Below are 17760 nucleotides of genomic sequence, written 5' to 3'. Positions count from 1 at the left end.
GCTCCAGCCTGGCCTCGCCTGACCTGTTGCAAGTATTTGGGGAGTGAACAAGCAAATGGAAGAATCCTCTCTCTCTCTCTCTCTCTCTCTCTCTCTCTCACTCTCTCACACTCTCACTCTCACTCCTCTCCTCTCCTCTCTCCTCTTCTCTCTGCCTCTCCCTCCTTCTCTCTTTCTTCCTTTCTATCATTCTGCCTTTCAAATAAATGAAATAAATTTTTTTCTCTAAAAAAAGAGAAAGTTTCACTGCACTAGCATTTTTGGAGTTGTTATAGGGCATGGTGTTCAAAAGTGGGAGGCTCTTCACCTTCACCATGCCTGCCTACTCAAAGGATTCCTGAGAGCCTGGGGTTCAAGGCCATCAGGAATCTACCCCAAGGTATCTATTCCAGGTCTCAGAATCCTAATATCCTATTATTGGCCCTCTTACTTTCGAATAACAGACAAATTAGGCCATACATTCCACTTTTTTTGTATTTTCCCCTCGTCCTATTTTTAGTAGAGCCTGTCTTCTAACTACAGGATGGTTTCCAGTTTTCAGAGTGTGCTGTGAGTGACAGTTGTTGATCTGAGGCTGTTTTCTTTCTTGTTGGCTCCTAGAGAAGAGAACAAATGCAAGACAACTCCACAACCCATATAATTATTATTTCCCCACATTGTATCAAGCATTAAGAGTTACTGCATAAGTTACTGGTTCTGCTTCAATCTTTACCTCAATCCATGCACCATGGGGGATACAGAGTAATTAGGAGGCTACAACATTCCAGAGACAATCACCACCACTTGTGCCATCACCAGCAATGGGATTTGTTGCCATATGACCAGTGAATGATCCAATCAGAACCCTATTCCTAGGGTGTGCATTAGAGTATAACTTAAGAAATACCCTTCTTAATCTGAGTTCCTTAAACACAAAACCCTGTATGTAGAACTTTGGTATAGGCAGTTTATGTAGGTTTTGATCCAAGAAGCACAAGTGAAGCTGTAGAGAAAGTGTCCGAGAAAAGGAAAAGCTAAGAAACAGGTTACTCTGATAGGTAACTGCAACTAAACCCTTGTAAATATTTCTGGATGCATGTAGAAATTTCTCAGAATCTTCCCATATAGGGATGAAAAAATCCACTAACTGTTGAAAATTGATAGCTAAGCCATAATGTGCCCAATCTTTGCTGGATCATGAAGACAGTTCCCAGGCAGCAAGGCTGAGAGCTGAGGTTTCTTGAGCCTTGAAGTGGCCAGGGAATCTGAGAACACAATCTCAGCTGTAGGTCAGCTCAGAGATGGACAAGTGGACACAGTCTACTTCATGATCATACCTCTCCGTGCCTTAAAATAGCTCCATAACTTCCTACAGCCAAGCCCAAAACATTTTTCATGAGTTATCGCAGCTTCATTCCAATGACCCCTTTGTCTCAGTCCTCTCATCCAGCTGTTCTTGTTTCCTTCCTCAGATATCAGGGTCCTTCCACGCACCATTCTAGCTAAAGAACCCTTACTCTTAATCTTTACTCGGCTATATCCTACTCATCATTCAGACTTCTTGAATGTCATTTCTTGGGGATTGCTTCTCTGACATATCAGGGAAAGTGAGTTCCTATTATACATTACTATTTGAGGATCCTACATATCTACTTTTCAAACACTCATCAACCTTATTGCTAGACTTTCAATGTCTCACCCTGCTCAACAGATCTGAATCCTCCCCGAGTTGTGCTACATTTTCTGCATGTTTATATCTGCCTGTCTTCTATCTCTAGCATCTTGCCAGAAAATGTCACACAGTAAACTCTTAACTAAGATGTATTGACTGAATTAAGAAAGAAATAACTTAGAGCTGCAGGACAAGATCAGAGGAGGAAAAGTGGCAAAGCGATTTTGATCTGAATGCTGACCTAATGGCTAGAGATTGATTCTGAAACTAGAGGTAAGACTTACTAGAAAAGAGTAAGCTGGACCAGCTCTGGAAATGGAGGGCACCCAGCCCAGGGGAAATAGACAGACATAATACATTCTATCAACCCCAGCCAATATATGCAACAGCTCATTACAATTCCACTTTTGGAGAGACGATGTCAACATGTCAACAACATAAGCAAGCACATTTTATCTCCCTACTTGCTACAATGTTAATTCAACAGAGGATCGCTGAGGGCCTGTCAACACTTTGAGAGAACTTGATAAGTTTGTAGTCCTCAAAGAGTTCACAGTCTCATAACACAGAATGCAACCATTTCACCATAAAATTTGCATATGAAACAATAAGCAGTATTAGGATATATCTACCTTTGTAATCATTTGCAGGATTATGGTAGCTATTATTTTCCCAAATCTTTTTAAAAAACATTTATTTACATGAAAGGCAGAGTTACAGAGATGAGAGAAAGAGAGAGAGAGAGAGAGATATCTTTCATATGCTGGTTCACTCCCCAAATGGCTGCAATGGCCAGAGTTGGGCTGATGTGATGCCGGGAACCTGAAACTTCTTCTGGGTCTCCCAAGTGAGTGCAAGGGTCCAAGTGCTTAAGCCATCTTCTGCTGCTTTCCCAGGCACATTAGCAGGGAACTGAATTGGAAGTGGGGCAGCCAGGACTTTCACTGGCACCCACATGGGATGCCTGCATTGCAGGTGGCAGTTAACCCACTATGCCACAGCACTAGTCCCTGCAATACCTTAAAGGAAGAAGGTTTGTTTTGGCTCACAATTTTGGAAGTTCATCATAGGCCATCAGGCAGCCCCAGTGAGTCACCATTAGGTGATTGTGTTCTGGCTGGCAACTCCAGGGCTGATGCAGAGCCTCACCTGGCAAGAGGCAACATGCAACTGTCTGTCCTTATAAAACCACCATGATTGGATCATGGAGGATGTACCCCAAAAACCTAATCCAGTCATATAACTTCCCAAAGGCCCTACAAACAAACACCATAACTGGGTTAAGTTTTCACCATCTTAGTACCATTACTGTTAACACTCATTAGCAAACCTTTAGCATGTGGGCTTTTAGAGGACACCTATTCTAATATCCAAACCGCAGCAGCATCAAAAAATTAAGACTAAAATGCATATTTGAATTTGCCATAGACATGCACAAACAGTATATTTAAAGCTCTACACCATTTTGATAGTTGAGATGAACAGAAAACAATGATCCCAATTATTTTTAAAATAATGTAGAATGCGGTTAAGATGAGGTCATGAGGGAACACTTGGTTCTGAAACCTTGCCCCTCATCTACTCCTCAGTGCTCCGGGCTAGTTAGAGATATTTTGCTTGCCTCCCCTTTTAACAGCTAATTCTTATGGTTTAAGTATTTATAAATCCAAAGATATAATTATTTAGAAGAACTAAGAACTATAGAAAGAGTATAACCAGTTTAATAGCCATTAAATTAGGCAGGCAAATACTCAGAAAGAACTCAATTTAAAAAATGTACTGTGTGGCTACTATCCACCCATCCTCTCGTGAGTACTGCTGGACACTCAACTGAGACTGGTTGCTACAGAGATTGTCATGGTTCTTGTCTAGAACTATCTCTATTGCCTTCATAACCCTGAATGTCCAACTCCACAAGCCTATGGTGCAGCTCTCGTAACAAACTGATATGATAATTATTGTTCATTCTGATGGATTTTTGATGCCACCAGATATAAATCTTTTGTGCTGTTATTTCTACTTCTGTCTGTGTCATTACAAAACATTGAGATGTATTGATAAAAGGAAGGTGTAGGAAAGAATGAATGCTTGGAAACCCAGAAATCAGGATCAAATCCTGCAACAGACACTAGTTTACTCAATTATCTCTAAAGTCCCTGAACTTCAGTTCCTCACCTGGACGGTTGAGATGAACAAATGGGAACACTCTTCCTTCCACTTCATGGCCACTCCACGTGTCCAGGAATCTTCCCCAGGCTTCTATGCAGTGAACACAGCTCTAGTGCAACTGTAAATGCTGACATAGGCCCATGAATGCCTCCTGGCATTTTTTTTTTTTGTATCTGTGGAGTAGAATAAATGATTCTCATGAAAAACAAAACATCATATGAAAAGAAACTGGAACACAATGCAATACCTATTGATTCTTTCTTGGGAGGTAATGTATCTGCAAAGATAATTGGGCAAAATAGCATAGAAAGAACTTAGGAGCATCACTCAGGACAGAACCTCTACAATTTTCATTACACACTTTTCTTTTTCCAATTTTGTGTCTGTCTTCATCTGTTCAGGCTACTATAACAAAATACCAGAAACTGAGTAGCTTATAAACAGTATAAATTTGTTTCTCACAGTTCTGTAGACTGAGAAGTCCAAGATCAAGGTGTCAGCAAATTCAGTGGCTGGTGAGGGTCTACTTTCTCATGTAGGATGCAAATACCTAAACTTTTTTTTAAAAAGATTTATCTACTTATTTATTTATTTATTTTCTGTGCAGTATTTCCACTGTTCTTTTTTTTTAATTAAACTTTTATTTAATGAATATAAATTTCCAAAGTACAGCTTATGGGTTACAATGGCTTCCCCCTCCCAAAACTTTCCTCCCACCCACAACCCTCCCCCCTCCCGCTCCTTCTCCCCTTCCTATCACATCATGATTCATTTTCAATTCTCTTTATATACAAAAGATCAGTTTAGTATATATTAGGTAACGATTTCAACAGTTTGCCCCCATATAGCAACACAAAGTGAAAAAAAAAAAATACTGTTGGCGTACTAGTTATAGCATTAAATAAGAGTTATTTATTTTTATATATTTAAAGGCAGAATTAAGAGAGAGAGGGAAGACTTACATCTTCTAGTCCATTCCCCAAATGGCTGCAACGGCCAGTGATGGGCCAGACCAAAGTTAGGGGCCGGGAGCTTCCTCCAGATTTCCCATGTGGGTGGCAGGGGCACAAGCACCTGGGCCATTTTCTACTGCTTTCCCAGGCACAGTAGCAGAGAGCTAGATTGGAAATGCAGCAACCAGTACTTGAACTGGTACTTACATATGATGAGCTGTGCCACAAAACCAGCCCCGCAAATACCTAAATTTCTCATCTCCTTGTATCTTCAATTTTATTTTCAATAAGAATGGGTAATTAAGCCCTGTAAAGTGTCTACATTCTGTCTATCCCTTTGCCTTAACGCAGTTGAGGCACATCTGGTTAGTATGTGAGCACCTTTGCTTAGACCTGTTTCTAGACCAGTTTCTCTCCACACCATTACACACACATTATATCCCAGCTAAATGTCACTCTGTGTACCAATGCACTTAACTATAATCTATTTTCATTCTGTTGTTCCTGATTACATCTATTTATCTTTGAGACAGTTCACATGTTGCCTCATCCAAGATTTCCCTGTTTCCTGTGTGTTGAGCTAAATGCTCATTTCCTGTGTTCCCTGAGAATACCTCTAAAATGGAATTTATCACACTTATTGTAATTTATGTAACTTTCGGTTTGCTTGCCTGTTTCCCCCACTAACCTCTAAATCCTTGGAGGACAGGGCTCTTATGAATGATTCCTGTACCTTCAGCATATTCTATAATGTGCTGCCAGAGCAAATGTTCAATGAATACTATCTGAACAATTTTAAATGAATTTTAAGTGACCACTAAAACAAAAGAAAAAAATAACAGGTTAAACTCTTTTTCACTACAATTATAGGTGTTAAGTAAGAAATAGTGTTTGTGTAAATACCTGGTGTATTTATGGATGTGCATCTTTCCTAACGGCAAGATCAGTTTTGTTGTCTTAAACGTGTATCAGGTCTGAGTCAGACCACAGGCACCCAGAGTAGTGAGAAACAGCTATGTGGATTTTAAAGAAATGAACATCTCTCAATTCCCTGGCAACCTCCCCACTGCCTCAGACTACTTTTTTTCAGTCTGCCCTTGTGCCAGCTAATTATGGAAGTTAAAGATCCTTTCATGATCCTACATCCCAGTACTATTGTACATATGAGGAAATCGGGTGCTAATCACTGTATTGTACACTGCAGGCTGAGAGGCATATTTGTGGCTCTCAACTCATAGCTCAGTCCTTTTTAAAAAAAAAAAAAAAACTTCTCCAAAGAAACCCTGTAGATTCTCTGGGCCGGATGCTTGTACCTTTTTATCTTCAAAGTGTGGCACAGCGGTTAAGGGCAACTGTTCTGACATCAGATGCCAAGTTCATGTTCTCCACTCAAGAGCTCAGTGACCCTGGGTAAGTTAATAATCTTCTTCGTGGTTCAGTTACAAAATAGGGATTAGATCTCATTTTTAAAAGTTCCCAGTGCTGGGACTGTTAGTCCAGACTCAGTAACTGTCAGCTTTCCATCAATATTAAGTTAGAGTAAGAAAATTAATGCGAGGTAAAAATGTTGACTTAGACATCATCAGTAGATGGAGTTTCTCAGGGAGCACACACAGTTAAAGAAGGGAGAACCAGCAGGTATTTAGGGAACAGCAGCACTGGAGGAAAAGACTGCATGTTGGAAGTTCCTGAGAAGAGAAAGCCCAGAAACCAATGAAGCGCCAATATGGGCACCGGCTCTAGTCCCGGCTGCTCCTCTTCCGATCCAGCTCTCTGCTATGGCCTGGGATAGCAGTAGAAGATGGCCCGAGTCCTTGGGCCCCTGCACCCGCATGGGAGACCCGGAAGAAGCTCCTGGCTCCCGGCTTCGGATCGGCACAGCTCTGGCCCTTGCGGCCATCTGGGGAGTGAACCAGTGGATAGAAGACCTCTCTCTCCCTCTCTCTCTCTCTCTCTCTGCCTCTCCTTCTCTCTCTGTGTGTAACTCTGACTTTGAAGTAAAATAAATTAAAAAAAAATCTTAAAAAAAAAACTAATACAGTCAAAAATCTTTAAAAAAAAAAAAAAGAGTAAGGTGCAAGGAACTGAGAAAGACGACAAAGTGCTTCAATGTGAGGGTGGGCCTGAGATTCAAAACCCAGGTTACAATTTGGACAGGGAAAGAAGCCCCAGCTAATAAAACAGAGAACAAGGAGACAATGGCCATGGGTGAGGAAACATGTACGGGGATGGTATCAATGGACTTGGTGACGAGGACGCTCTTCCTGTGCCTTGGTTTACTTCTTTGTATCTCACAGTTCTATAATAAAAAATAGGGAACACATGGAATATGCAGTAAAATGCTGCTTGGCTTCTAAGTAAGCTCTCAAATTTTGACTATGATTATTATTGCTTTTATCATTTTCTTATTAGGAAGAGGAGGAGTTGTGGTATATTCTAAGTGCGATGATTGATTGAGTGTAAGAAAGGCATCCATCATTAACAGGCACTAGAAAATCAGACTAGAAAATCTGGCTTCCAGGGCATCCACTTGGTTATTGGAGGACATAAATTAGTGATTTTCTAAATTGTAGAAATGATGGAGCATGGAAGTAAATAGGTTGGGATGACACAGTGCTGAAATGCTACAATGCTATGGACCAAGAGGAAGGAACAGAAAAAAAAATGAACTTGGAAGCTGGTATGACGGATTTTAGTTTATGAAACATTAATTTCCCAAATGAAAGAAGAGTTAATTGGGCCCCAGGTGGGTCTGAGATGAATTTAAATTTTTCTGGCATTTTAAGAATACATGTTAGAAAAGCAGATATAGTGTCAAGCAAAGATATCTTGAACTCTTTAAGACTTTAGAATTAGGTAATAATCTTGGAGGTTGGCGATGGAAGTTATCATTGAAGGGAAAAGGAAATGAAGACCATAGAGGCTAAAAATGCGAGGGTTTGTGAGACAGTGTTTCCTACGCACGTAAAGTGCACACCTGAAACCAATGTCCAGGTCTCCTCTCATGCGGATCAGCTTTAGTTGTTATGGGGGTGAGATCCAGACCTTGGTGCGTTTCAAAATTTCCCCAAGTGATTCCTTTTTACAATTAGGACTGACAAGTATTACTACAGAGAAAGCCTTGCAGAAGTAAAACCAATTCTAGCATGGGAATTTGGCAAAATTATTATGCCAGTTGATGATGATGATGACGATGATGACGACGACGACAATGATGCAGTTGTAGTAGCTGGCACTTGCCAAGCCTGTACTTATATTCCTGTGCTCTAAACTTTTGGAAACAAGAAGCAATCCCTATGTCACAAGCTGGGAGCTGAGCCACAAAAATCATTAGCTTTCCCATGGCCACTGAGCTCATGAGTGCAGAATATGAACTTGGGCATCTAACGTCAGAGAGTTGCCCTTTACCACCGTTCCACACTTTGAAGATCAAAAGGTACAAACATCCAGAGGCCAACAGGATCATCAGGGTTTCTTTGGAGAACTTTTCAAAAGTAATTTTTCAAAAGCATAATTCAAAGAAAGGACTAAGCTGAGAATTGAGAGATACAAACATGCCTTTCAGCCCTTAGTATACAACACAAAATGATCAGTGCCTCAAAAATAGGACTTTCTATTTTGTACTTGGGTGAGAGAAGGAGACAGAAATTAGTCCAGAGGGTTACTTCAGAAAATGTTAGCTATACTCTGATTCATAGAAATGATCAGCATTTATCATGGGTCAGTGCTGTGGCATAGTGGATAAAGCCATCATCTGCAGTACCAGCATCCCATCTGGGTGCTAGTTCATGTCCTGGCTGCTCCATTTCTGATCCAATTCTTTGATAATGGCCTGGGAAAGCAACAGAATATGACCCAAGTGCTTAGGTCCCTGCCACCCATGTGGGAGAACCAGACAAAGCTCCTGGCTCTTGGCTTTGGATCATCCCAGCCCTGGCCTTTGTAAGCATTTGGGAAAAATAAACCAGGAGGTAGAGGATCTCTTCTCTCTCTCTATAACTCTGACTTTCAAATAAATAAATAAATCTTAAAAAAAGAATACAGGGGTTCTGGACTCACTGCCCTCGCCACCATGTGACTGTATGACTCATTTCATTATCGAATGAAGTGGTTTATTTATGAAACTACAACAGAAAACTAATTTTTTTTGACAGGCAGAGTGGACAGTGAGAGAGAGAGACAGAGAGAAAGGTCTTCCTTTTGCCGTTGGTTCACCCTCCAATGGCCACCGCGGTTGGCGCGCTGCGACCGGCCCACCGCGCTGTTCCGATGGCAGGAGCCAGGTGCTTATCCTGGTCTCCCATGGGGTGCAGGGCCCAAGCACTTGGGCCATCCTCTACTGCACTCCCTGGCCACAGCAGAGAGCTGGACTGGAAGAGGGGCAACCGGGACAGGATCGGTGCCTCGACCGGGACTAGAACCCGGTGTGCCGGCGCCACTAGGCGGAGGATTAGCCTAGTGAGCCGTGGCGCCGGCTAGAAAACTAAATTTTATGTATAACAATTTTATATATATTTAGCTATACCATATGTGCACATATATTATATGTAATACATAATATGTATTAATTATATGAGGAATCTTCAAAAAGTTCATATAGCTATTATATGCTACATGTTTAATATACATATTTATGTCTATTTTCATAATATAATACTTATATGTAAATAATACATACAAAAATAAATAAGTGGTAAATTTGTGCTAAAAATACAATGTCTAAGGGCAAACATTTAACCTAGCACTTAATATGCCAGCATTTGACAACAGAGTACCTGGGTTCTCTTCCAGACTGGCTCCTGTCTCTCACATTCTGCCGGTGCAGACTCTGGGAAGCAGCAGATAACGGCATAAATAGTTGGGTTCCTGCCACCCACATGGGAGACCTGGATTAGTTCCCATCTCTCATTTCAGCTTGGTGCGGCTCTAGACACTGTGGGCATTTGGGAAGAAAACTAGCAAATAGGAGCTCTTTCTAGCTATCTGTCTCTGTCTCTGTCTCTGTGTGTGTGTGTGCCTGTCTCTCTGCCTTCAAACAAATTTTTTAAGATCTATTTATTTATAAAAGTCAGAGTTACAGAGACAGAGGGAGAGACAGAGAGATCTTCCATCCACTGGTTCTATCCCCAGATGGTCACAAAAGCCAGCGCTGGGCCATGCCGAAGCCAGGAGCCAGGAGATTCTTCAGGGTCTCACACTAGGGTAGCAGGGGCCCAAACACCTGGGCCGTCTTCTGCTGCTCTTCCCAGGCATTAGCAGAGAGCTGGACCAGAAGTGGAGCAGCTGGGACACGGACCAACACCTATATGGGATGCCAGCATCTCATGCAGTGACTTTCCCCGCTATGCCATGATGCCAGCCACACAAATAATTTTTAAAAATAAATAAATAAAATGTTTAAACTTATATAGTTGGCATAATGTCCATGGATTTTCTTATTAACTGCTATTTATATCCAGGAGCAAAATCTTTTTCAATGAAAAATTCAAAAGGAGATTCACATTTTAAATTGATGCAGAATATCAGAACAGATGAATATGTATAAGAAATATAGCATATATGGTAATGAATATGTATATGCTTTTCTCAGTAGTTCTCAACTTTATAGCTTCTATTTTTCATCATTATACTCCTTAGTCATACTCCAAAAGATATTTTTTCACAAACATTTGCTTATCTTTATCCTCAAAGAAATACATTATTGTTCATGATGCATCAAAATCAGGAAGGTATACACTGGAGACAGAGTTCTGATTAAGTATTAAGACCTCTCTGTACAAACAGACAGCCAAGCATCTATTCTTGGTTGTCATGATAAACTATCTTATTGTCTAAACTAGGCCATTTGACGAAGTACATCTGACTTCACTAGAGGTTAGAAAATAGGAAAGGATATTCTCATGTTTCAAGGCTAATCCAATTAGAACCCACATAAAGTAAGTCAACATAGCATGACATCATTCAACTACTTCCTTTAAGTAGAAATAACCCTCTTTTATGCAAAATACAGCACCAGATCAGAAGCTCACAGTGTAACTTGGTAATGAAGCTAATTGTGTCATCACTCGCAATCACATTGTTTGAATGTGATGGTTTTAAGAAGTCTGGGCAACAATTCAATCCTTCTATGAAAATGAGATAAATTATGGAGCCCATTAATGAAATTTGTTTTGCCTTCCTAATTTCCAACCACCTACTGATTAAATCATTATGATGGCTGAGTAAATAGATTAAATATGTATCCTAAAGTTGTGATTTTTCTTTAATTTCAGTATAATTACAACTGGTTTTCTAGATAAATACTAGCACTGAATTGAAACACCTATTAAAATAACCTGCTACTTAAACTTAGAAACATCTATGTTTTCTTAGATTCTCAAATGTAAAAACAATATAATAAAATAATAATAGCCAAAGTTTCCAAAGGCCTGAATATTGGCATGATCAACACTCACTTTAAAGTCTATTTCTGAACAAGTCCTTCATAATCTCATACACAGACACATTCATTAATTTATTCAATGAAGATTTATTCAATTAATTATGTCCTAGGCATGCTGCTGAGCATTAACAAAACAACATTAAACAAGATACGCATGTTTTGTATCCTCCTGAATCTTAAATTCACAAACATGCTGGTTTTAGAAGTGTTTTCTCAGCAGTAGGACTAATTTGCTGAATTTACCAATTTACTGATTTGCCAAGAATATATAGAAGGATATTTCACATTTAGTAAATTGAACACTCTTATTAAAGCCCTTGAAACTCTGTTTTAAAGTTGGTCTCAATCTTGATAAAGCTATTAAAAATGAACTTTCTATAAATTTGAGGATTTGTTCACTTGAAAGTCGAGTCATCCAGTGAACTGGTTTTAGAACATTAAGTGATAATGAATTGACCCAGAGATGCCTCTTCCCACCCTTGCTGGCATCACAAACCCCAGGACAAGTTTCTTAGTGCATCTCTTTGAATCTTTCCCACAAAACTGGGTGCTGCTACCGCAAAAGAAATTAGATCTGTTGTATTGATGATGATACCAACTCACAAATAGCTGACAAAGCACAACTTTATACTTTATACTAATAAAGTATACAAACATCTTTCAGTTCAGAATTCACTTCTTCTAACAAGAGTCTCTGCAACACGTTTCATGCTCACCTGCTGGGACCTGCATTTTTTTTTCTTGGTGTTCAACTGTCATCACATGGATTAATCATGCTAATAATCTCTAAGAGATAACAGGAAGCAGCACTCCACAACAAGAAGCACCCAGCCCTTGTGATCAGAAATTTCAGAGCCAAACCTGACCTCATCCTTGTTAGTAGGTCACGTCTGGATCCACAACATGGCAGAGAGAAGCAAGACAGTAGAATGACACATTCTGGCAAAGCAGCTGACAGGTTTACGCAGTAGCAATGCTCATTGACTTTCTATAAAGTTGTGAGTGGAGTTGCTCTCAGACAACAAATCTGGCTTACAGTTTTCATTTATCCAGGAAATACTTGAGCTACATGAAGTCTAAATATTGAACTTCAGCAGGCATATATGCTGCCTTCAAATGCCTCAGTTTCCACAACCACATGCTGGGGATTATAGTGATCATTATCTCATCCAGCAGGGACAAGGATGACATTAGTATTAGAGATTAAGAGCTTACAGTCTCTTTCTCAGAGCCGATGCTTGTACTGTGTCTAGAATAAGAAAAAATGTGAAAAGATAGTTGAGAATGGCAGGTACACAGGTGTAGAGAGGCACATCCAGGGAGCTTCCAGAGGTTTGTAAAATCTGGGCAAAGCCCTTCTAGAGAAGTGAGTAGACAGGTGAGCAAGAATCAGATTACACAGGCCCTCCAAACACACCAAGGGCTCTGAATTTTATCATCAAGACTTTGAAGAGGTCCTTGAGAGTTTCTGAGTAGGGATGTTGCACAATAAGTACATTTTAGATATGTCATTCTACTAAGGGTGTGGAGGATTAAGTATATATTTAGGTATTGTTAGGTATGGATACAGAGATAGAAACAGAAATAGAGGTGGAGATAGATGGAGTAGGAAAGAGGGAGAGAGCGAGAGGACAGCAAGAGAGATGTTAATTCATCAATGAGAGAAGTTTGTTTCTTGTACCAGGCTTAGTAGTGGATGCTTTGCACATTTTATTTCAGAAATGTGCAAGAAATCCTGTTGCTCCTCAGGGAGTTCATATTCAGGAATGAGGGAAGTTTTGCCAGGAGACATTTCAGAGAGGAATTATATTAAAACTCAGCCATGTAGATGCATTAGGGGAATGAGTGTTGCAGATACCAAAGTAACATGGGAAAAAGACCCAGGGGTGAAGCAACTCCCTCCACAGTGTGTGCAACAAGGGGATTTGGAGTTTTGCCATACTAGCAATCATATACTTTTATTATTTGACAAGTACTGCACCTTTTATCTAATCTAATACCCATAACCAAAATGTAGGGAAGTTTCTATTTTTATGTCATTTAACAGAATAGAAAACTGCAGTCAATGGAATGCATTATGTCAACTTAAGCCAGAGCATCACAATATTCTTATTTTTTTAGGATAATAATTTTGGAAAGAGTAATCTGAGTGCAAGTTATACCTAATTCCTATTTCTTTAAAAAAGAATAGGGTACGGATTGTAGGAAAGTGAAGTCAAAGGCAAGGAGACCAAATGTGAAATCATTGTAATAGTTGAGTGACAAATGACAGAGGACCTATGTGAAGTTAAGCTGACACAGATAAATGTCCACATGCCATTAAACTGAGGGAGGGAGAAGGCTAGAGAAGAAAAAAAATAGCATGACTCCCACCCACTCTTTGCAAGCTTAGTAAAAAGGTGACTAGGAAATAGGAAAAAAAAGGGCAGGTTTGGTAGAGGTCATAGTAGAGATGATTTTCTCTTTTAATGTTTTGAGAGTGAGATGTGCATGGTAACTCTTGTGGAGGAAGCATGTGGAAAAATGGGTGAGAGCACAGGAGTAAGGCCTGGAAGTCACCATTGTAGAGCTGGTGTTCAAAGCTGCCAGGGGGTTCATTGTAAAGAATCCCACTGAAAAGCAAGCAATGGGAAAGATGATTATTAGGAACTCAAGAGCTGTGCCTTCTGCTCTCTTGAAACACACCCAAATCAATTCAGCCCTAATAAATAGGGAATGAAAGACCACCAGGTGTCCAAGCATCATCTAACAGAACACTGTCTAGAAAGAAAAGACTTCGCAAAGTAGAAGGATAAGCAGCTTCAGACAATTCCCTGACACCAGGGATGAACAAGGTATTACAACTTCCATGAGACTCAGCTCTAAGGAAGGAAGTGACTCTGGGACTGGACATGTAGCTTAGCAATTAAGATTTCTGCATCCCATATTGGGGCGCCTGTATTTCGTTCTCAGCTATGGTTCCTGACTCAGCTTCCTGCCGGTGCAGACCAAGGGAGGCAAAACTGATAACCAAAGTAACCAGATCCCTGCCACCCACTTAGGAGACTAGGATTGCCTTCCCAGATCCAGCTTCAGCCCAGTCCAGTCCAGGCTTTTCAGAAATGAACCAGCAGATGGGAGCTCTGTCTCTGTATCTGTCTATCTCTGTCTCTTAAAAGTTTGTAGAAACTTAGCATAAATTTTTAAGAGTCTTGAGCAAAAAGACTGCCTTGCCACAGCCATGAAGTCGTCATGAAGGGTGCACACATAACCAGCAAGAGAAGAGCAGTGCTGAGGAGACGCTGTCCAGTGAGCCTTCCCACAGCCATTTTGGTGGTGATCAGCAGCAACAAAGAGTTTAAAATGGAGATTGGCAGATTCACTCAAAAAGTTGATTGCTCTGTCTTCTCTGAATGATCAAACTAACACACCTCACCAAGAGATAGATTGGTAGTCCTTTATTTTGCCTTACTCTACAGATACAACATCTGTGTCCTGAATATTCTGCATTAAAACATCATTAAATAAAAAATATTCTAAACCCATCACAATAAAGTCTGTTAGATTAAGACAAAGTACATTCAAATGAGAACAGCAGTTGATGGCCACTTTTATTTAAGAAGTTAACGTTTTATTCCTTTGAGTTCAAAACACTTGGAAAACAAAACCAGCATGCTGTCAGTAACAAAATAGGATCCTCCTGGTGCACAGTGTATTAAGAACTTCTGAGAATAGATTATTACTATGTTTTGGATCCTTAATTCAAAGCATGTCTAAATGCTTTGAGGCTTACAGGCAGATTTTCATGATTATGTGGAGAACTGCATATAAAAGATAAAAAATGGGAAATAAACAAAACCACCTCTGTGAGTGAAGGGCAATGTACAACAACAGCCCTCAGGAAGAGAATCAGGGAAAACACAGAGGATGGCAGATAAATGGCCCACAGTTAGTAGAAGAGAAAAATGGTTTTAATTCCCACTGCTATGCAACTCCAAATTCCATTTTCACTCCCTTGCATTAAAGCCATTTAGAATTTAACTTAATTTTTTAAGAAAAATTATCTTTTCAATGTTTCCTTAATATGTTTATACATAGCATTAATGTATTATATTGAAAGATTAGAAGGGACATTTTTAATAACATCAATCTCTATCTTTCCAACTATCGCTTTCTATTTATAAAGCTGCTTTGTTATGTCCCATATGTTTCTCTACATAAACTGTCCATTCGTATACATAAACTACTCAAATATACAAACATATGAACACGCACGCACACACACACACATTACTTTATGGCATTATACCACATCTTTCTGAATCTTTCAAATATGATAAAAAATCATTCGAGTCCTATTAAGAGTAATATTGATTCTGGTCAGCATATTTGAACCTGTGTGGCTCAGCACATTAGAAATGTTTCACTATAGAAAAACATGCAGCGCACAACTCATAAGCTGTACTGCTCTTTAGGTCATGTAATTTGATCTTTTTTCCTAGGTGATATAGGCACCACAGTAAAATTTTTAAACAAAATATTGGCCGGCGCCGTGGCTCAACAGGCTAATCCTCCGCCTGCGGTGCCAGCACACCGGGTTCTAGTCCCGCTTGGGGCGCCGGATTCTGTCCTGGTTGCCCCTCTTCCATGCCAGCTCTCTGCTATGGCCCGGGAGTGCAGTGGAGGATGGCCCAAGTGCTTGGGCCCTGCACCCCATGGGAGAGCAGGAGAAGCACCTGGCTCCTGCCTTCGGATCAGCGCAGTGCACCGGCCATAGCAGCCATTGGAGGGTGAACCAACGGCAAAGGAAGACCTTTCTCTCTGTCTCTCTCTCACTATCCACTCTGCTTGTCAAAAAAAAAAAAAAGAAAAAGAAAACAAATTTTTAAACAAAATGTTAAGTATTAATAGGCTGTATTCACAAGTCCAGTTCATTCTCAACATGAGGCTCAGTCCCAGACACCTTTCTTTCTCTGTTTATTTTATGCTCTGTAATGCGTTTTTCCAAAATAATAATTCAAGAAACTGATGTTTCTAGTCAATTCTAGAAGTTGGCAATCTTTTATTTTGACCAAAAAGTGGCTGTGATTCCTTCAGATGTTCATGATGTTTACATGAGTTATTTATTTGGCATTTACTGAAGTATTTAGAAAAAAAAAATTCAGTCTACTACTCAGTGCTGGATAAATAGGTCCATATGGAAAAAAAATCTAAACACTTTCTTTGATCACATGAATGCCAACCTCAGTGAAAATATATTTCTCTAACTCTAGTTATGAGGTCTTAGAAGATCTTTTAAATAGATGGGTAGCAACTTATTACAACTCATCCCAGTTCATCAAGAAGTATTTATCACAACCCAGTTGTGTTATACCTGATCACAAGATCTAATACAGCAAATAATGTGTACATTAAGAAATGAAAGAATATCATTTGATGACAAAACATTCTGGGAAGTGACCTTAAATGCACAAAAATAGTGGTGATAAGATTTTTAAATGCTTTTATTTATAAATATAAATTTAAAAATAAAGTATGTAATAACTTATGAAACTGGAAAATATAGCAAAAAAACTCAAGATACGTAGATAATATTGATGATATTGATAGATGCATGAATAACTAAGTATATATTTATAAAATTCTGTATGTATAACTAGTATATATAAGACATTGAAGATATAATCATACTTATTATGTAGTCTGCAAAGAAAAAAAAAACAAAGAGAAACTATAGGTTTGAGACCTGGTTAAGATCAGAATACAGTGGAAACTCTGCCATTCCTCATTGTTCTTATTTTAGTCACCATGGTATACTAGAATAAAACACCATAGACTGGGGGCCTTAAATAATAGACTTTTTCTGAAGGCTAGAAGTCCAATATCAAAATGCCAACAAATTAGATTCCTGGTGAAGGCTCTCTCCCCAGCTGGCAGTCTGTTCTCACTGTGTCCTCACCTGGTACACAGAGGGAGCTCCCCCTCTCTAACCGCATCATGGGCTCCCATTCTCATCACTTCCTCTAACTCTGAAGACCTCCCAATGGCTCCTTGTACTAATACTATCATACTGGGAGTTAGAGCTCTATCACATGCAATGGGGGAATGCAATTCAGTCCAAAGCACTTCTTTTCCCCCTTCACTCATTACTTCTTTTATCTTCAAAAAAAAATTTACAGTAGATGTGAAAATTTTGGTTGGCTAGAAGTACAAAGGCAGAAAGATCAAGGAGCAAGCGGGTTAAAACACCCTGAAGTAATAGTGATTGGGAAAAGTAGTCATCATTTTCAGTGTTAGTTGTTTCTACAACACAAATAGTGCAATGTGTCCATTATATGTCTTATACTAAAACTACGTACACAAGATGCATTCAAAAACATGCAAATGGGGGCCAGTGCTGGGCACAGTGGGTTAATCTTTTGCCTGTGGTTCCAGCATCCCATATGGCGCCAGTTCTGGTCCCGGCTGCTCCTCTTCCAATCCAGCTCTCTGCTATGGCCTGGAAAAGCAGCAGAAGATGGCCCAAACGCTTGGAAGGTGGAAGATCTGGAAGAAGCTCTTGGCTC

At 39.8% G+C, this 17760-nt stretch overlaps 1 long non-coding RNA gene across 1 annotated transcript in view; it reads right to left on the bottom strand.

Moving 5' to 3' along the window:
• LOC133766649 (uncharacterized) overlaps window positions 1–17760 on the bottom strand; it is a 347434-nt gene that overhangs the window by 68524 nt on the left and 261150 nt on the right. Inside the window, exon 3 of the long non-coding RNA XR_009866734.1 lies at window positions 3827–3993. This is a non-coding gene — a long non-coding RNA (uncharacterized LOC133766649). The remainder of the gene's footprint in view (window positions 1–3826; window positions 3994–17760) is intronic.

The sequence above is a fragment of the Lepus europaeus genome, chromosome 9 (assembly GCF_033115175.1).
Source record: "Lepus europaeus isolate LE1 chromosome 9, mLepTim1.pri, whole genome shotgun sequence".
NCBI lineage: Eukaryota > Metazoa > Chordata > Mammalia > Lagomorpha > Leporidae > Lepus > Lepus europaeus.
The sequence above is the reverse complement of the archived record's forward strand: the minus strand, read 5'-3'. Positions and strand labels throughout refer to the sequence as shown.